The sequence below is a fragment of the Anabrus simplex genome, chromosome 3 (assembly GCF_040414725.1).
Source record: "Anabrus simplex isolate iqAnaSimp1 chromosome 3, ASM4041472v1, whole genome shotgun sequence".
In the NCBI taxonomy this organism is placed as follows: domain Eukaryota; kingdom Metazoa; phylum Arthropoda; class Insecta; order Orthoptera; family Tettigoniidae; genus Anabrus; species Anabrus simplex.
Window position 1 is genome coordinate 99,944,000 of NC_090267.1, and position 17,384 is coordinate 99,961,383.

The 17,384-nt window shown below is 39.5% G+C and overlaps 1 pseudogene; it reads left to right on the forward strand.

Annotated features, from left to right (window-relative positions):
• LOC137498865 (uncharacterized) overlaps positions 1–17,384 on the forward strand; it is a 50,547-nt pseudogene that overhangs the window by 27,636 nt on the left and 5,527 nt on the right.

Genomic DNA, 17,384 nt, shown 5'->3' on the forward strand with positions numbered 1-17,384 from the left:
ACGTTACAGCTCTCATACCACTTTTCAAATTTCGTGGCAGAGCCGGGAATCGAACCCGGGCCTCCGTTTGTGGCAGCTTATCACGCTAACCACTACACCACAGAGGAGGAAATAATAATAATAATAATAATAATAATAATAATAATAATAATAATAATAATAATAATAATAATAATAATAATAATTGTACCAGAGGCACACCTTCTCCGGCTAGTTAAACAGCTCGCCTTCACTAAGGCCAACTTGTGAACTACAAGAAACTTTGGCCTTCAAATGCTAGTTGTCTCCACCATCTGTTTTTTTGATACCTCTAGCGGGCTAAACTCTAATTATTTCTTAAATGAATGTTTATTTTTGCAGTTGGCACACCTTTAGTTTTGAAGATTATTTTGTTTATGTATTGAAGTTTTCAACACTTCAGCTGGTTCGTCTTCGATTGTAATCAGTCTATCAAAAACTTGTAAATATTTTCTCTAGCCAGTAAAAATTGGGGGTGTGTACACGAATCCAGTCTATCAGTAAAGCATTCTGGAAGCTTCTCTTTAAAGTATTATAAAGCAGGGCGCTTTAGAGCCGTATGGGTTGAATTGCTCCAGTTATTGTGAGTGCGGCGTGTCCGAAGGGAGGCAGGGGCGCGGCCTGCGCGAGGAAGGCCCAGCGACTCAAGGTAATGGCAGAATTTTCATAGATATGTGATAGCTCCTGTGAACAGTTTGGGGGGAAGGTTTCAACCTCTTTTATTTAATGTACATTTCTAAATCTTGCGACTTAAATGTAGAATATTCGACAAGTCTGAGGACTCTGTTCTCTTCCCTACTGGGAAATAGGTAATCTAAGCGAACGAAGAGTGCTGACCGCCTGCCGTATCCCATCCAACCTTGCATGGGGTGACTAGAACTTTCAAAAGATCTCAATTTCTTGAATCCGTCTGGTACTTAATGTTTCTCATTTAGTCACCCCGGAGTACTATAGGATTAGCCTCTGAATTATTGGGCCATAAGCCCACTTAGGGTTTTAATAATTTCTTAAAGGAGTGTAAGAATCTCGCCTCCTGGACTTTTATTTATGGCCGGTCATGCGCAACCTTCTTCTTTTACCATTATGGCCACGTAGTATGGGCTATTAAGCTCCTGTGTATTCTTTCCAGACTGTACAATTTTTCTTGTGCCGATTCCATTTGGGAACAGTGAACTCTATAAGTGACGAGGATGAGCAATATATAAGCCCACATCAGGGCAACTGTGTATAAATGTGTTTATGTGAGGACAACCAATAGGTTTTCAGGTGGAACTTGAGTGCATCGTTAGAAATTGATGCATCTGCGAGGCTGGACTATGGTATTTTTTTGGAGCACAAAATCCCATGTAATGTAAACGATCGGAACAAAACGTGCTCTTGTAAATTTTATACCACCGGGCGAGTTGGCCGTGCGTGTAGAGGCGCGCGGCTGTGAGCTTGCATCCGGGAGATAGTAGGTTCGAATCCCACTATCGGCAGACCTGAAAATGGTTTTCCGTGGTTTCCCATTGTCACACCAGGCAAATGCTGGGGCTGTACCTTAATTAAGGCCACGGCCGTTTCCTTCCAACTCCTAGGCCTTTCCTATCCCATCGTCGCCATAAGACCTATCTGTGTCGGTGCGACGTAAAGCCCCTAGTAAAAAAAAAATTATACCTGTCAAGAGTAACAATGCTCTTTTCTGTGACTGTTAATCATCGCTAAATTTGTAATCTAGCTGATTTCATTCAGGATATTTTCTATACTAGGGTTTTTGCCTTGCACTCTTCCGAAGGTCAAAGTGAACAAACTATCATTGAAGGAATTGCGCCCTCTTACAAATCATATTTGCGTTTTGCTTCCCGCCCTCAAACGTTTAGGGAACTTGAGGCCATGCCCGTGTCTCCGGAAGGAGCAAAATATGCCGATACGCTGCGAGTCGCTCGCGGTCCACCGCCTTCTTCTAATATTTCTCGGTCACCCTCTCGTAAGAATTTCACTCCTCAACACGTTATGATTGTGGGTCTGCGGACCATTTAAGAAGAAATTGTCCTCTATTGAATAACAAAGAATCTAAAAATGGATCGTCGTCTCTTTCAGTCTGATTTAAATGTGGTTGATTTACACAACTGGCTAAGAACTGCAACTCGTCGAATAGTACACCTTCTTGTTCTACCTCTATTAACAACAGCAACAGAATTTGACTAGAGGACCCGGCTGAGTCCTCTTCCCAGTCTGTCTCTCCAGGTTCAGCCCCGTTTGAATCTGACAATACCATTGTATGTTCTAAGGAAGGAAGACCATCTCAAGCTTTCTTTGACGGTCCTAGAGAATGCTTTAAAATAGATTCTGATGCTCCAGAATTTGTTCCCTTCATCAAAATTGAAATAAACAATGTACCTCTTACTGCTCTCTTGGATTCAGGAAGAACTGTGTCTATTATTTCAGAAGAATTGTTGTAAATTGTTGTAAATTTCCTGAATATGTTTCTTCCATTGTAAAATGTGCTTCGGCAAACTCTTCCCCTTTAGAAATTTGATGATTCATCCCTGCTAAAATTCGTATTTCTAAGTTTACCTGGAAATTCATTTATTTGTTGCCATGCCCTGTAATATAAGGGGCCGATTTCATGTCTCACTCAGGTTTCGTGCTCGATCTGCAAAATAAATCCTGCACATTCAAGTTTAATAGTAATTTCCATATACCCATTTTGACGTGTAAATCTGATTCATTTTCGCTTATTTCGCCTCCTCAGAGTGAGACGGCGTTAGACCTTATGCATCTATCCGCGGATCAGGCAACCAGCATTCTCTAAATTATGTCAGTCATTTTTCGATGTGTTTTCGGGAAATCTAGGTGTGACTGACTTAATTGAATACAAGATAGACGTTATGGATTCGATCCCCGTAAGATTTCCTCCTTATATGTTGTCTCCGCCTAAAATGAAGGCCCTCAAGTAAATTATAGACAAGATATTGAGTAATGGTACTATTCGACTCGCTAAGACGGCGTATTCTTCACCTATTTTTCTGGTGCCTAAACTATACGGTGGCTTCAGGTCAGTAGTTCATTACATGGCGTTGAATCGTAAGATTGTTCTACAGTCAATACCTCTTACCGACTTGCATTCATGTTTTTCTTGATTTCGTAAAGCTAAATTCTTTACCATCTTAGATCTCAATGAAGCCTATAACCAGATCCTCTGGCGGAAGAATCTAAACATCTGACGGCTTTCGCTACCAACTGGAACCTGTATGAATACAACCGCGTGCCTTTCGTGCTCCCCACGGGCGCAACGGTTCTTACTAGGCTGCTAGATAGGGTCTTTTCTGATATTAAATTTGAATATCTCTACCATTATTTGGATGATGTTGTTATTTTCTCAGAGACTTTCGAGGAACATCTGGCTCATCTAGAGTAAGCATAAAAACGCCTTCGTACCGCAAGTTTGACGGTTAAGCTGTAGAAAGTACCTTTTGATAAACCATGCATGTCTTTTAGGGGCAACATTGTTTCCCCGGATGGAGTTTCGGTAGATCATTCTAGAACTCAAATTATCCGTACTTTTAAGCCTTCCAAAGATGTTAAAAGTGATGCTAGATTCATTGGGATGGTAAATTTCTTTAGAAAATACACCCCAAATTTTGCTAACCCCTGAATTTTCTGCGTAGGAACGTTATCACATTCGAATGGCGTCCTTCTCAACAAGCCACTTTCGAGGATCTCAAATTAGCCATTTGCAACTCCCTGACCGGGCGAGTTGGCCGTCCGGTCACGGGCACACGGCTATGACCTTCCATCTTGGAGATAGAGGGTTCGAATCCCACTGCCGGAAGCCCTGAAGATGGTTTTCGGTGGTTTCCCATTTTTACACCAGGCAAATACTGGGGCTGTACCTTAATTAAGGCCACGGTCGCTTCCTTCCAACCCCTGGGCCTTTTCTATCCCATCGTCGCCAGAAGACCTATCTGTGTCGGTGCAACGTAAAGACACTAGCAGAAAGAAAAAAAGGATATGAACTGCATCTGAAAATGCCCATACCTTTCTGGAGGAGCTCGCAGGATTGGGAATGCTTACAATTAAGTTATTTAGTTTACCACTGATACCACGACATTGCCAATCTTTCTTGTTTGTCTGACTCTCATCGCACACAAATCCAACAATTTGAATCCCAGCATTTTCTATTTGAATAACTTGGATTATTATTTTTGACAGTATGTAATCAGGCGTGGAATTTCGACTTGCATATATTGCAATAGGTTGTACCCAGGGCTTTAAGAGTGGTATAAACATAAACACTAGGGCATGATTTGCAATATTTGCTTGTAGATGTTCTGGTGTGAGATCATCAATGTCCACGAATCCATCTATTTTTAAGTGCCATTAAACTGTATTTCTTTAGTTTAATTGCATCAAATACTAATATTCTTAACGCGTTGTTGTCATCATCATCATAAGTGTTAAAGGCTTGAGAAATGGCACTGACTGAATGATGATTGATACCGTAGGAACACTTCAGGCATTTCAATAGACTGCGAAGAAGTGATGGTGATGGCAGTGGCAGAAGGTCATGCTGTCTACAATGCCCTTTCGGGGACTTAATTTTCAATAGGAGCGCTTCCAGTAGAAGTTCCTGGTCTTAACGGATGCCTTTTGAACTTCTGGTATTGCTTTTCTTCAATATGGTATCAATTAGTATCTTCTGTTTCCTGTTTAGTCTTTCATTAGAGGTATTTACCCAATTTTTAGGTGTTTAATTTCTTGAACCTCCCTTTATAGTTCAGCATTCTTTTCTATTCTTCTTTTCATCTTCTGCTAAAAAAGTAACCTTCACCTGGAGATGCTTAATTCTCTTTTTTTTTTTACGATGAAGTCCCTCTGATCAGCACTAACCTGTAATTTATCACCATTACTAGAGCATACAGGTTAATACTAGGGGAGTCTAGTACGGAATAATCACGAGTGGAAGGAAAATGTAATTTGGTAGACTGGCGCTGATATGGAGATCCTCTTACTGTGATGTTTCGTCTATACTAATATTATAAAGAGGAAAAATTTGTTTGTTTGTAACGAATAGACTCCAAAACTACTGAACCGATTTTAAAAATTTCTTCACATATAGAAAGCCACATTGCGATTGAGTAACCTGGGCTGTATTTTATTCTCAAAACAATTCGAAGTGGGGGTACGGGGGGAGATATAAAAGTAATAGGCTAATATAGGCAAAATATCGAATTTGTCGTATAAGGACGAGTAAAAGCTCAATTTAATTCTCTTCACGCAAAGAACAAAGCTCAGTAAGCCCTACGGGCCCGAAAACCATGCTTTAAGGTCCTGAAACCAACCGTTACGGAGAGATTGGCACCACTCTACCCCTGCTATAGGAATCGGATAAAGTAATGAACTGCCGTAACCATGGCAACGTCTGCTCCAGGATTCTACAGCAGCGAAATTATCTACAATAAATCAAAAAAACTTAACATGTTACAGGCATGAAAATTGATATTTGGCATCCTCTTTAAAAATAAAAGAACACAAATATTCGTTATCAGAAAATCCACTTAAGGGGGGGGGGGTGAAAGAAAGTGAGGAAGGAGTTGAATTATTTATATAAGGATACATATGTCTCAAAAAAGAAGATGTTACAGACTTTAAAATTTGTACTTGAATCTCCTTTAAAAATGAACACACTCTTTTTGGAAAATACACTTAAGGACATCATAGGGGGATCAGCTGCCGACTGTTCAAGGTTAGAGAGTCATCTAAATAATTTTATTTCGACGCAAAAGCTTCGCATATTAGATTACTTTCCACCAAGAACTCCAAGATTAATGTCAATAATATGTACGTAGTAGACAATAATTAAAATAGTGCACAATAAAGAAGAAAAGGATTACGAACGAATGCATTAGTTAGGTTAATGCATTACCTTAGCATCGTTTAAAATATGAATAACACAACTGATATAACGAAACATGCAGGTAAATGAATATGACATGCAACAGTAAATGTTATCTAGCAACCTGCTGGTTCCACTTAACATAATTAGTAATAAAGGATGATAGCGTTCCTTTTATTAAGGTACATGATTGTGGTAGATCTGACGACATCCACTAATGCAATCCTACATGAACAGTTACAGAAATATTACGACAGAATTGCTACGGTAGAAAATTCAAAGTAATTTAATGTGAGCGTGTAGGTTTGGCACATCTCTGTTGATCTACTATTTAGATTTTACATTCATAAATAACAGTACACTCATTATATATCATACCACAATAATGCAATGATGAATGTTCATAGCTAAAGCAACTTTCTGACTCTCAATAGATGTGGGATACAAGGAGCTCTTGGTCAAATGTGGAGCAAGCTTGGATATTATGCTTACGAACCTATTCTATCAAAGATATACATTATGTTAGTTCGTTGTATTCACTTAAGGGGGTGAAAGGAATAAAAAAGCGGGTGATTTTTTTTAAAATGAGTATCTTCTACTTATATCGCTTTACCCACACCTGTGAGGTTGCGGGTGCGAACTGTGTCGCACATGTAGATTAAACCCTGTTTCACGGCTGGATGCCCTTCCTGACGGCAACCGTATGTGTAGGGATGTAATTTATTAGTCTATACTATTATTTTTTATTTGCTTTACGTCGCACCGATACAGATAGGTCTTATGGCGACGATGAGGCAGGAAGGGGCTAGGAGTGGGAAGAAAGCAGCCGTGGCCTTAATTAAGGTACTGCCCCAGCATTTGCCTGGTGTGAAAATGGGAAACCACGGAAAACCATCTTCAGGGCTGCCGACAGTGGGGTTCTAACTATACTAATATTATAAAGAGGAAAAATTCACTGATAAGCTCCTGGATACGTGTAAGAAATTGTAGCAGTCCCTATCAGCAGCTTTGGTGGATGCTGCACACTAAACTGAAACTAATAACTCCAATTTCATACCAAAACAAATGTTATTTTCCTACATCTATCTCCATATCACTATCAGGAATCAAGGGGTATTCTAAAATATTTACTAGGATATAAATCCTATTGGAGGTGGAAATATGTTTATAATATTGTGAACTGACTCACCATATTGTACAGCTTATCCCAGCAGTTGTACAGAAGGTCTCGGTAGGCACACGCCTACCTTTTTATATAACACCTTCACATCCAAAGTACTCGACACTTCGAAACAGACATTCCTTGATGGATATAGTCAAATCTACCATCATCGTGTACATTAATAAAAGTAACACTATCATCCTTCATTATTACGTTAAGTGGAACCAGGAGTTTGTTCTGCGGTCATCAAAAGTAATTAAAATCTTGTTCTCAGCACTTGGCAAAATTCAACTCGACTTCCTAGAAGACTCGCCATTTTCTACTGGAAAGAGGTATTCCCTAACCACAAATCTTGGTTTGATATGTTAAACAGTTTGGCGTTTGACTTAATTTTTCCGGTGTATATTACTTATCTATTCCTCCCATAAAGCTTTATATTCAGGGAATTTAAACATTGAAGTATCTGAAACAGTAAAATTTAATCTAAAACCTAGTACACAGCACGAACGACACATTTTGGAAAATGCTACAGACATTAATATCTACCCTGATGTCAGACGTTGTTCCAAGGAACGCAGGGAACCTAAAGGAAGAGAAGATATGGATGAAACAGGATATAGGCAGTGAAGCGAGCAGAGATTTTAAAGTGATAGGAAGACATATGCCTTTGCTTGCGGAACCTAGTCTTTACAGTGCACTATGTCTACTGGTATGGGCTAGAGCAATCTTGTTACTTTCATTGATCTGTCTCAGGTTTATCCTTGGCTTTGACAAAATGAAAGTGACTGAGGTATGAGTGATGGTAGTAATGCCATTCCTTCTACAGCCAGTCCCTGCTATGAATGGTGTGAAAATATTGCTCATAGGGTTGGTTGGTGCATGTATTTCAGTGCGCTTGGCAGACTGATATGTAATAGCAACTTCTGGCTCGGTGAGGAAAGCAACGGGAAACTACTTCACTCCTCATTTCCCTAGTACGCCTCTTCAGTGATGCCTAGGCCATCTATGACAGCTGATGGTGGAGCTGTTGAGGATCCAAGGAGCCTTTGGGCTGAGGAGTAAACACACACACACAGGAAGACATATGTGGAGAGCGAGGCAACAAGGGCTGAGAGCGTTCATTAGAGGCCAACAGCTGGTGGTGGAAAACGGAAGATGGTCAAGAGAATGGTCGGTTGATAAGCTGCAGGAAATGGACAAAAATTATCTACAGGCTGTTATGCAAACGGTAATGAAAGGCGTATGAAAAGTCGAGGAGGGTCCGGCTGGTGATGATGGGACAATGACTGAAGGTGAGGAGAGGAGCAAAGTTAGCAGAGAAGACCGGATGGGAGAAGAAGAGGCTGATCAACGTGCGGCGAGAGGTGGGGACAGCAGAGTGACACCGGCAAGTGCTGTGGTGTTAGGGTAGGAGAGAAGGCGGAGTTTAAGTCTAAAATATCTGTGGGGGAAGAAAAGCAAAGGGAAAGAGGAGATGGGGGTCAAAGTTTTTGCTAAGACGTCCAAAAGGGAAGAGAGCAGTGAGGAAAGAGAAGGAATGCGGAGAACTATGTAGAAGCAAAACGACTAATGCAGCGGATGTAAATAGAAATAAGGGTGAGAAAGAGGGGACGAAAGAGAGTAGCAGGTAACTAGGGAATGCTATTTTAGAATGCAATATTACCTATTTCCTTCGATATAGTGGCCCTCCTTGAGACTTGGCTCGAAGAAGTGCATTAGGTTGAAGGGTTATAGTTCACAACTTTTTGACGAAATACAGAGAGTCCCTAACGTATGATTCAGTACGTCCTATGTGTGGCTGAAGCAATTTGCTTGGGTATTTAAACAGAGTATACGTAGGAGTAGGCTATCTATTACACTGACAATAGGTCTGAGGGGAACATCTTCTTTATATATCTTAGGAAGTCCGTGTAATCTAGGTGGCACTGCGTCCCCCGGGGGCGGATGTTTAGCCTCCACTTTTGAAATTTAGGGTTGGGCCACGTGAGCTCAGCCTGTAAACAGGCGCTGACAATACAGCTGAGATCTTATTCTTATACTCGTCAGTGTCCACAACCACAGCCAGTGTCCATAACCACAGTCGCATTACCCTTATCAGCCGAGAGAACGGTCAGTTCAGAATCGTCTCTACGTTCCCTCAGAGTCCTCCTCTCGCCTCCTGTTAAATTGGGCGCAGGTACTACAGCAGACTTTATGAGTCTCACACATTTCTGTCTTAACTCCTCGGCCTTATCCGTAGGTAGTTTGTGGATGACTGCCTTAGTGGAAGTAATTAACTCCTCAGTGGGAATTTTAGAGGGAGCGACAGCGAAATTAAGACCCCTAGCTAGAACTGCTATTTGGTTGTCGTACAAAGATTTCTTGGAATGATTGACGACAGTTTTACTAGCATTCGGGTTCGTGCGAGAGACTGCCTGTTTATGAGCCAATCGGAGGAGCTTAGATTTCTGTCTGAATGACACCTGGTTGAATTTTCATTCAGCCTGTATAGCAGTAATGCGATCGAAAGACAACCACAATTCCTGCAAGCGAGTTTTGCTTAACAGCAGGTGTAAGTGAAACAACTCTCGGGAGACTGAGTCCAGTTAATTACGAGTATAATGCACTCTCTCAATCCCAAGAGCCTTGTTATCGCGCTGATATATTCTCCTGGCCTTCGGAGTATTTAATGTGTGGTTCAGCTTCACGCAGTTGCGAATGATATTATGGTCCTGGCACCTCAGCAGAAGGCATAAAGAGGAATGAAGAATATATTTCTTTCTCCTTAATTTGCTGAATTTTGAAGCCTTCTTAAAAGTATCCTCCCCATAGAGGTTTTTAATGTTATCCATTGATGCTCTAACGGCCCGTGCTTGTAGACATGATACAGGCTTTTAAGCTTATGCCGTTTCAGGAAAATGAGGTGAAATTCTTTACGTTTCGCAGAGAACTGCGCTCTGCGTCTTCAGAAGAAAATCTCGACTGTTCACGAGGAAAACTTCTCCAGGAATGAAATTTGAATTTAGACGTTAATAATAGAAGTGGAAGTAGTACATTAATTCGTCACCAGACGGCTCACCGTACGCGGTACATAGCTAGCATTCGAAGCGGAAGTTGACGGAACCATCAGAATCAGTGTGAGCTTTCGATATTGTAGGCTTTCACATTTAGTTTTCTTCCGACTCTGAAATACCACTTGTATCATAGTCGGTACGGTAAAACTGAATAAAACATAAATGATCGTAAATTATATTCTCTATAACTTTTGTTATGTAGTACTTTCCTATAGAACCATTAACATAGGTATTTAATAATTACATTTTAGGCGCCTTCCCCTAAACTGCAATTTTATCCAGGGTGAATAAAATTATTTATAGCCTAGACTGTAGTTCCTTATTTCAATATTCTACATACCGATTTCTATTAATTTCTGTTTACCTATTTTCTTGTGGTTCGGAATTGATGCGGACTTAGCAACAAAAATACAAATTCATGAATATCTGTGCTATCATAGCCGGTACGGTAAAAATGTATAAGAGATAAATGATCGGAAATGTAATTCTATATAACTTATGTAGTATTTATCAATAGGACCCTAATAACATAAATATGTGAGAATTTAGTTTTAGGCCTTCCCCTAAACTACCATTTCAGTCAGCGTGAATAAAATGATTAATAGCCTAGATTATAGCGGCTTATTCCCCAACTTTACATACCGATTTACATTAAATTCTCTTCAGCTATTTTCTCGTGATGCGGTACAGACAGACAGACAGACAGACAGACAGACAGACAGACAGACAGACAGACATGACGGTAAATTAAAAAAGTGCATTTTCTTGTTTGTGTGGACATGGCCGATACAGAAACACCATTATTTTTTAAATTCTGGGCAATGTACAGACAAAACTCTTTTTTTATATATAGACCTACCCCTATAGATATTCTGAAACTTCAGTGATGCTTAAAGTCAATTTAAGTGAATTGTAGTGTGGTCAAGACCGAATCCAATATTGAAGTTGGTTTTGCTGTCATTGAACGCTCTTTTAACGAACTCTGGACGAATTGATTTATCCTTGAATCCCTAGATGGCAGCACTGGACCGCACACTTTTTTCAAAAGACGAGTGATTTCTCTTGCCATGGACTTTAATAATGTGTTTCAGAAATACGCAGGCCGTCTGTCTGAATATAGTGTGATTCTCGCCTTTTTCAGTGTTGGAAATAAGTTTTATATAATATCTGCCTTTAATTGAGATTTTTTAGTGGTTAGCCAAAGACTTTCTTTTCAAATTAAGGTTATATTCAAGACTTCAGCTACGTTGCAAAACTGAACATTATATTTCGCGAATGTAAAGCTAAGCAAGAGACATTCTTGCTGTTAGTGTTCTTTCTTTACGCCTAGTTATTTCTTCATTTTATAGTCCTTTCGGGCCCTTTGTTCTTATTGACGGGTTATTGTAACCTTGATATTATTTCCTTTTCACATTCAGACAACACACCACACTACCAACCACCACAAAAGGGCATCCGGCCGTGAAACAAGGCCAAATCCACGTGTGCGATACAGTTCGCACCCGTGACCCCACAGGTGTGGGGAAAGCGGTAGAAAATGGAGAAGAAGAATATTGTAAACTTGTTATCAATGTGCCTGTCGTTGCTAATGTACCCTCCTTTTTTATATTTTGTAAATTGTTCTTCTACTAGCTGCTAATTATTCAAGAGTTGTATGGTCGCGTGTCATGGGTACTCTGTGTAAAAATGATTATATTTATTAAGGTTATGGAAGCACGTCCTTTGTGTGTGGCCATGTTACATATCTTAAGGTTGTGTCCTCAGTTGTGATTTTAATATATACATAAATTACAGGGGTTAGTCCTCTTGTTTGATTAGAACTTATTACCTTCTTTGCTTATACTTACCCTGTTTTTCCTGGTTGAATCTTTTCCTTATTTCGGTATAATGATATCTTACCTTGCAACATTATTAAGTATTTTTCGATCCCCATGCCCTCCGGATTCATGCGCTGCCATGCTTCATCGATTCCCTGCGTAAATTGATTAGGTAATTTTGCTCCTTCGCACAAGGAATCTTTAATGCAACTTCATGTATTGAAAACACAAATATATATTGCATGCAAAACTGCATATCCTCTGGATAATGAACATTCAAACCCTGATACCCTGGCACATTACGTCTGACAGGTCATCACGATGACACCACATTCATGATACTCGATTATTACTTAATAATAATATGTTTTAATTGACTTGTAACAATATGTGTAGTGCATATTGAGCATAAGGAGTGCTTTGCCGACGAAAGACATTGTAGGAACAAACTCCTATTGCTTCACTGTCTAACCTTAGCGCTAACTGAAGCAGCAATTTTACTCATGGACGGGAATAAATCTGAAATTTCGAACAAGATAAAATAACAGTTATTACTTTAATTTAGAGGTCATTTGAAACTAATCTGAATTGTGTGTTGACTTAGTAAAAATGGCGTATGGCTTTTAGTGCCGGGATGTGTCCGAGGACTTTGGCTCGCCAGGTGCAGGTCTTTTGATTTGACGACCTTTTGATTAGGCGACCTGTGCGTCGTGATGAGGATGATTTTTTTTAAAATTTGCTTTACGTCGCACCGACACAGAGAGGTCTTAAGTTGACGATGGGATAGGATGGGTCTAGGAGTGGGAAGGAAGCGGTCGTGGCCTTCTTCACGGCTGCCAAGTCTGCGGTTCGAACCCACTATCTCCCGGATGCAAGCTTATAGCTGCGTGCTCCTAACCGCACTGCCAACTCGCCCGGTGAGATGAGGATGAAATTATGATGGAGACGACACAACCTCCCAGTCTTCGTGCCAGGGGAGTTAACCCATTATGGTTAATATTCCCGACCCTGCCGGGAATCGAACCCGAAACCCCTTTGAGCTAAGGCCCAGCACGCTAACCATTTAGCCATGGAGCCGGAGTTTTGACTTAGTGGAGCAGTGTTTCATTTGCTTCAGCCCAGGGATGCCACTGGTTTTCGGAATACCGTAAAATAAAGTATTGTTAGTTTGTCTCTTCTCAGTTCTCCTTCTTTCTATTTTTCTCCTTCCATCCACACTTTTCTGTTTATTTCCTTCTTTCTTATGTATAATAAGGCAGTGCATCTGCCGATGCAGCTTTTTTCAGACTAATATGGCTTGTTTAGACCATTTCTTATTATATCTGTAACATTTATTTCTTAGTTCGTACAGAAAATAACATTTCCTATCGATTCACGATAATGTAATATATCCTACCTTCTTATTGTTTGTTCACAGAGTATGCCTGTAGGATTTTATCGTGCATCAATCGAAGGGAGAGCATATCCTCAGACAGAGGATGAAATGCTAAGAACACGTCTGGTAAGTAGCAACAGCCTAGAAGTCAAGAGTAAACACCAGTCCTTCTAATTAATTACCAGGACTAAAGGTGTTAAGGTAAATGGGAAAAGGATACACTAAGTACCAACATAATTGAGGATATTTGGGATCTGGTAAATGCAGCACGGGTGAAGTTTAAGGAAGCGGAGATTGTTATCAGTGGAATACTGTGTAGGAGGTATACTGACTGGAAGATGGTTGGGGATTTAAATGAGACTATGCAATGGGTATGTGGGAAACTGAGAATGAGATTTCTAGATCCTAATGGGTAGGTAGGAGATAGGGATCTCCGCTTAGATGGCCTTCACTTAAACGGCAGTGGTGCATATGTTAGAAAATTTGTTTAGAAGGGTTATAGGGAGTTATATTCAGGGAAACGGGGTGGTCTAGGGAGTAGTGATAAGGCTACAGGCAGCTGGAAGTAAAGTAGTGATGACATAAAATGTTCGTGTTGAACTGTAGAAATCATGTAAAGAAAGGAATAGAATTAAATAATCTAATAGATATATACTTACTAGATATTGTAATAGGAGTTGAACCATGGCTGAAAAATGATATAATGGATGCAGACATTTTCTCACGGAACTGTAGTGTGTATCGTAGACATGGGATAGGATAGGTGGGAACGAGAGTTTTCATTCTGGTGAAAGAAGAATGTATAAGCTACAAGAAGGTTAAAGATGACAAACATGAAATTCGAGGTGTAAGGCTCATTTCTGAAGATAATAGGCAACTTGATGTCTTTGGAGTGTACAGTCCGGGAAAGGGAGAGCTGACGCTGATTCTGAATTATTTGATAGGATAATCAGCTATGAGGGAAACTATATGGAAAGGAACGAGATTGTAGCAGGTGACCTCAATTTACCAAATGTCAATTGGGAAGGTAATGCGAACTATAGGAAGCATGACCCCCGAATGGCAAATAAGTTAATATGGGAAAGGAAGGTGAAGCAGAATGTGATGAAACCAACTAGAGGGAAGAATATTCTGGACGTGGTGGTGGTAAAACCAGATGAGCTCTATAGGTATTAGTGATCATGAATCTTTTTTGTCGTAGTTAGAAATAAATGTCTTAGAAAGGAAAGTCTACAAATTAGAACTATTAGGCAGTACCGCATGGCTGATAAAACAGGCATTAGGGAGTTTTAAAAATGTAACCATGATCGGTGGGAAACGGTAAGTAAAAATGTAAATAGACTCTGGAACGTTTTTAAAGCAATTGCTGAGGAATGTGAAAACAGGTTTGTACTTTTAACAGTGGTAAGGAATGGTAAAGAGACACTGTATTATAAGAGAGAACTATAGACAATAATAAGGAGGTATCAGTGCCCATATGACAGTTTGTAGGGTGGGGGGCCACACCTGGGGTACGTAGTATTTTTAATATTTTGGAAGATAAATGCCGACCTGTATTCTGTGGTAGAATAACCCACGGTGTTGGTGGGGAACGGTAGTACCGCTTCTACGTAATACTAACTTTGAAAGCATTTTCTTGAATGGAAAACACCTGACTAGAGTAGATTTTTGCCTTTACCTGAGAGCTGGGGGAGGGAGGCGGCCCCACATTGCCCCCGGGTATGAATGTCCTTGGAAGGAAGTGCAGGTGAAAAAATAGAGTTAGAAACGGTTGTGGAAGTAATGAGAAATTGAAGGAATTTTCTAGGAAATTTAATGTAGAAAAGAAGTCAGTTAAAGATAACATGATGGCAAGCATAATTGGCAGTCATACAAATTTTATTAAAAAATGGAAGGGTATGTATAGGTACTTTAAGCCAGAAACAGTTTCCAAGAAGTACATTTCAGGAATCATTAATCAACAAGGGATCTTCAAAATGCAGAGGTATTCAGTCAGAAGTATGGAAAGATTGTTGGTTAAAAGGATAATGTCCAGATAGAGGAGGTTACTAATGCTAAAGAAGTATTAAAATATACCTATGACAACAATGAATTTTACAGTAATATACAAAAGTTGAAAACTAGAAAAGCAGCTGGAATTGATAAGGTTTCGGAGGATATACTAAAGACAATGGGTTGGAACATAGTACCATATCTGTAGTATATACTTGAGTTCGTCTTGCATATTAATGGCATATCTTCCACACTTCAGTATTGCAACTACCACTTATATGCTGATGATATGCAGATATACAAACACACCACTACAAACAATTTACATGAAACAGTTCAGCATATTAATTCGGATATTGAAAGGCTTACCGCCTATGCTAAAAAACAACCACTTAATCCTAAATCCTCGTAAAACACGAAGTATTATCATAGGAAACTCTAAATTATTACATGTAATAAGCAATATCAATCCTCTTCCAATCAAAATCAATGACATTGCTGTACCGAACCTTAAAAATGTAACTAATCTTGAAATCTCCATCAATGAGAATCTGACCTGGAATGAACATGTAACAAATGTATGTAGAAAGGTTCATGCAGCTCTATATCCCCTGAAACGCCACAAGAATTCTTTTCCTCAAAAACTTAAATTAAAATTAATCCAAGTACTACTATTCCCAATTTTAGACTACTGTGATACGGTACAAGTCAATCTAAATGCTGAACAAGCTTTGAGACTTCAGCGAGCACAAAACTCATGCATACGATATGCCTTCCAACTGCGACATGACGCTCATGTTATACCATATTTCAAAACATTGGGATGGCTACGCATAAATGAACGAAGGAATTTTCACCTAATGACACTTGTTTACCAAGTGCTCTCGACGAACACTACTTACCTCTCTTCTAATTTTCGTTTCCTTTCCTCATTCCATGAAATTAGTACCCGTTCTGGTTCCCTACTTGAAATTCCACTAAGTCGAACGAATTCCTACAATCAGTCTTTTTTAGTTACTGCATCGAGACTGTGGAATACATTCCCAGTGGACATTGGCACCTTACTTCCTCTCATAAATTCAAATCTGCCTGCCAAAAGTTTTTCCTGAGAACATAAAACTGAATTGTGTGAGTCATTGTGTGTATGTTGTGTGAATGGGTTTTCTTAAATTATTATTATTATTATTATTATTATTATTATTATTATTATTATTATTATTATTATTATTATTATTATTATTATTATTTGCGTATGGACCCAATGGATCACACAAAGCTCTAACGATTCTGTTTTCTGAGTTGCCAAACAGCTCTCATCCTTTCTCCGTGGATCCTTTTTCGTTCTTCTGTCCACTTTGCTCCAGTCTTCTTTTTCACTTCGTTCTTTGGTTGCACTTTCCATCCATTAATGTTTTTCCTGTAGAGGTTTCTGTCCGCGGTGTCAGTTGAGTCCATATGGGCTTTTTCCAGATCCTTCTTCACTTCCAGTACCCATGGAATATTTTTTAGATGTTCTATGTAGGAGAGAATCTTGTGTGTCAGTCTACTTGCCGGCAGTCTGCGAACGTGCCCATAAAATTTCAGACGTCTTTTGCGGATGTCTGCTGCAATGTTGGAAAGCTCTTCTGTCACTTTGCGTGACCTCAGTCTATATCCATCTTCTGTCTTTCGGGGCCGAGAATTTTCCTCAGGATTTTTCTTTCTTCTTTTAAAATGTTTTCTAGGTCACCTTTCCCATTTAGTGTAAGGGTCTCACTGGCATATAAGACTTCGGGCTTGATTACTGTATTATAGTGTCTGATCTTTGCATGGCGGGACAAGCACTTTTTATTGTATATGTTGTGAACCCTACCGTAGGCTTTCCGATATTTTTGTAGGCGAGTTTTCTGGGCAGCCTTCTCGCCTCCCGTTGGTTCAAGTATTATTATTATTATTATTATTATTATTATTATTATTATTATTATTATTATTGTCACTCTAATTGTCGTACTGATATGTAGGCCTAACTTAGTCTTAGAATTATCTGTCCGTAGTATTATTTCCTTTTAGAATTTCTATGTCTTACTTTTATGTTTACATTTTTAAATTT